The sequence below is a fragment of the Myotis lucifugus genome, unplaced genomic scaffold (assembly GCF_000147115.1).
Source record: "Myotis lucifugus unplaced genomic scaffold, Myoluc2.0 scaffold_653, whole genome shotgun sequence".
In the NCBI taxonomy this organism is placed as follows: Eukaryota; Metazoa; Chordata; class Mammalia; order Chiroptera; family Vespertilionidae; genus Myotis; species Myotis lucifugus.
This window is the reverse complement of record NW_005871701.1, coordinates 1-4659: the sequence shown is the minus strand read 5'-3', so window position 1 is coordinate 4659 and position 4659 is coordinate 1. Positions and strand designations below refer to the sequence as shown.

The following is a 4659-nucleotide window of genomic DNA, read 5'->3' as shown; positions in this document are numbered from 1 at the left end:
TGAAATGCTGTTTCTGTTTAATACAGAGATAATATTTAAAATTGGTAGTAGATCTACAAAGATGGCAGGCATCAAGAGCAACTATAGTTAAAGCAGTAATAGTGCAGATATGTGGTGTTACAGGCCTACATTTGGGGGAAAGAGGGTAGTGGTAATAATGGGGAAGGTATTTGGGTTCAGGAAGCCAGGGGAACATTGAATCTATTCTCTTAAGTGAGCTATTGTAGCAAAGAACCTGAACAGAAATTAGTAGGCCTCAGAACCTGACTTGACTATGACATGAGTAAGGAGTGAAAGAGAATGTCAGGTTTTCAAGTCAGATGAATAGGAGTGCATATCTAGGACTGTCGAAAGGTAGCGAGGAGTGCAAGGGGAAATGGGTAAATTTAAACAACTTACATGCGAATTCATGGTTTCTTGAAGATGTGAACGGTGACATGTCTTCTGTATTTCTTTGGGTTGTTTTTTTTTTACATTTATTTGAATGTCCTGTAATCACATAATACACGATACACGATTACAGAAAGTCAACCTCCTACAGCCATATTGTTTCTTGGTAGGTAACATGTACTTGTATTTTGAAGCCAGTCTTTAGTATTTTTCAGATCTGTAGTTGGAGTATCATTATTTTTTTTCTTTTCAGAACAAGTACACTGATTTCATTAGTACACACAGTAATTTTGCAAATCAATTTAAAAGATCAAGAACCCAGTGTAAAAGACATGAATTGACAGTTCACATAATGAGGGGAAAAAGATCAATAGTTACCATAATTAACGACATACAAACAAAATATGTGGGTATATATAAAAATTTTCAAATGTCAGATTGAAAATTATTTAAGCATGTCAATCTCCAGTATTGGGGAAGCATGCACTCTCAGATACATACTCTGATGGGAAGAAAGGGAGTGAGTGTACATTAGTGCAACCATTTTGGAAGGCAGTTTGATGACATCTGTCTAAAATTTAAATGCATATATCCTGTGACACAGCAATTCTTCTGTAAATTGTCTCACAGAAACATTTGCATAAGTGAGTCATGATATATGCCCAAGAATACCCATGCTGCATTGTTTGTAATAACACACTGAAAAGAGCACAGTTCTTCACTTGTAGGGGAGTTAGTTAAGTGAATTATGTCGCCCATGCCATAGAATATGATACAATCTTTAAAAAGAGTGAGGTAAAGCCAGATATAGGAGGAAATGTCCAAGAGAATATTAAGGTACAACAAGCAAGATATAGAATAATATGAATGGTAGGATTCAATTCATATTAAATATTATATTTCTAAATGCATAAAATATTCCTGGATATGTCCAGAAGTACACTCAGTTAACAGTAGTTGCCTCTTAGAGAGGCAACTGGAGATGGAAAGCAGAGGGAAAGTTTTACTCTTGAAATTTTTCTATTCTGTAAAACATTTATTAAGTATATAAAATTAATATGGCCCTGACTGGTTTGGCTCAGTGGATAGAGCATCGTCCTGTGGACTGAAGGGTCCCAGGTTCGATTCCAGTCAAGGGCATGTACCTTGGTTGCGGGCACATCCCTGGTAGGGGGTGTGCAGGAGGCAGCTGATCGATGTTTCTCTCTCATCGATGTTTCTGGCTCTCTATCCCTCTCCCTTCATCTCTGTAAAAAAATCAATAAAATATATTAAAAAAAAAAAATTAATATGAAAAAACCAGGACTCTAGTTGTCCTTTGCTAAACTTACAATGAAGCTTGCTTTCCATATTTGTTTCTTTATTTTATTTTTTTCATCACCATACATAATTTTTAAATACATTTTATTATGGAAAACTTAAAACCTACCTTTTTCTTACCCTACTCCTGGATTATTTGAAACAAATCCTAGACATTATATTATTTTCATCCATAAATATTTAATATGTGCCTCCCAAAGATAAGAATTCTTTTTAAAAACATAACCACAGTAATTTTCATACATAAAATTTGTCAGTAATTCCTTAATATCTTCAAAAGCTAGTAGTCAATGTTCAAATTTTCCCAATTACCTAATTTTTACAAAAGTTCATTGTTTGGCTCTGGCCAGTGTGGCTCAATTGGTTGGAGCATCATCCCTTACACCAGAGGTTGCTGGTTCGATTTCCAGTCATGGCACATACCCAGGTTGCAGATTTGATCTCTAGTCTAGGCACATCCAGGAGGCGACTGACCTGTTTCTCTCTCACATGGATGTTTCTCTCTCTCTCTCTCTCTCTCTCTCTCTCTCTCTCACGCGTGCGCTCTCGCTCTCGCTCTCTCACTCTCTTTTTTTGCGACTTTGGGTACTTTTACTATTTAATTTGCAGACAATATTTATAACAAATTATTTTTAACCAAATCATATCTTGAAAAGTTTATATAGAAAACCCAGGGGAAAAAGTGAACTGTTCATTGTGGAAGGCCTTCAGTTACATTATTACAGTAGAAAATAGAGGAGGCAGAAGATAACTGAAAAGATTAATCCAACATTAGATTCAAATCTATAGCTCCTGTCGCTACTTAAAACATGGTTTTAGAAACTAAACCCAACATTTCCAGTAACCATAGAAACAGTTAAAATAAAATTTGCCATGAAAGCCCTTATATCATGCTTGATATAGGGAGGTAGGAAGATGTAAGAACCAGGACACATGAGACATGACATTTTATCTACAACTCCTGTTTACTTTACTGAGGGTGTGTAGTTTCAAAATTTAATCACCTTCTTCAGCTTCAGACTCAGATTCTTCTTCAGCATTTTTGAGACACTCCACAAACTTTTTCCTTTGCTCAAGGAAGACACTTTTCCCCTTTGCAACATGTGCATCTTTGTACCACTTCAGAATGGGCTCCTCACTCAGGTCTTCAGCTTTATAAAAAAGCACCACTATTTTCTGAAAGGCTTTCATGAAATAAATGTTATCATAGCAATACTCCTGCATCTTCAGTAACAGCTCAGTCTGACCTTGAGTAGTAAAAGCAGCGAGGAGAGGGCTGTATTGCTTCATGTACTTGATGGTTTGCTCTGCTACAAGCTATTTTTTGTTCCATTCCACGGTGCTCATTACACTGGACCAGATTCATCCAATGACGAGTTCTGGAATGTTGGGTTTTTGTTTTGTTTTTTTCATCTCCTTGACATACAAAATTATATCCTTAAATGGATCACCACAGGACATCTGTTCTTGACCTTCTTTCTGGAGTTCTTCACGAACTCCTATGGTTTGCTGATTCTGAACATATTCTGAAGGCTCTTTTAACCCTTTGCACTCCGAACCATTCTGGACATTGGCTACCAGCTACTCGACGCTACTTTGCGGCGGAAACGTGCATTTACAGACCCTCGTATTATTTAGTATAATTTTGGAACCAAGTAACGTATTATAATGATATTGGACTTATATGAATTGGGTGACATCGAGGAATGTATATTTGCAAAAAAAACCAATATTTTATTGTTTATAATTTTGTACAGTATGATAAGTTTTGTAACACTCCCCAATATGCATTGCAGGCTGATTAGTGCATGTTTGACAGTAATAAGTGGTTTGACGCCTGCCACCAGGTGTTTTCCTGTTAGAACACACAATGCAGTCCCATTTTCTTTGTCCCACATCGGGAATATGTAGTTTATTGTTTAATCCGACACAAAACCCGCTGACATTTCTTGTATATATCTTAGTAATTTTACGATATTTTGATTTAATTTCTTGTGCCATTTCAAGATAAAACTTCAGGGAAACATGCATGTCTCAAAAAGTTGCGTTGAAATAACTCAATTCCCTGTAATCACTAATAAACTGCAATGTCCCCTGAGAGGGGACATCCGAGTGATATGCTAGAATTCCGATGTCCCCTGAGAGGGGACAGCGGAGTGCAAAGGGTTAAGCCTGCCTCAGTGAAATACTTTGTGAAGTGTTCAACGCTTTGTTTATTGTCAGGAGAATGTCCCATCAGTTTGTTATCCATGCTGACTTTCTGAAGACTTGAAGCTACTGCACTGATATCTTTTTCATTTATCCATGATTTAAAGAGCTTTACAGCAAAAGCTGCTGAAACCCCTTCTTTAACCAAATTCTCATTATAAAGGCTATTAAGAATGGGTGCATTAAGTGTTCCATTAGCCAGGAGAACACCAGTCAACATAGCCAGCCTGCTCCTCTCCGACTCCGAAAAACACTTTAAGAACAGCAGCAGCTTTTTCACTTCATCTTCAAAACCTTTCTCCAGGTATTTGTAGCGCCTGATTAACTTGTTAAAAACCTGAGCAAATGCTTACATGGTCTCTAGGTCTTCTTGTGCTGCAAACACACAGACATCTGTGCGCATCATGTCTTCTGCCGTTGTACCACCTGGGGCCAGCATTCCCCTGGCCACCAGAATGTCAAAGAGTGTTTCTGCATATCGGCGTTACGTTTTGCTCCAGAAGCATCAAGAAACGGCTACTGCTTCCAAATCAGTACCAGTTTCACTTAAGCCTTGAATAAATACAGTCTTGAAACTGAGTAGGGTTAAACCTCTCTTTTTCATCTCTTTATCTGGCTTTAAAACACTGGCCTGATAGCGTTGGCTTTTGCTGCTTTAGATTATTCATAAAAGACACACGAATTTAAGGCAAAGAGAAAGGGGCCAGAAATTCCAGATGTCTCTCTTTCTTGTCAGTTTTT

The 4659-nt window shown here is 37.5% G+C and overlaps 1 pseudogene; it reads right to left on the bottom strand.

The window, feature by feature from the left end:
• Positions 1-2507: 2507 nt before the first annotated feature.
• On the bottom strand, positions 2508-4424 carry LOC102433430 (annotated as a pseudogene).
• Positions 4425-4659: the final 235 nt, after the last annotated feature.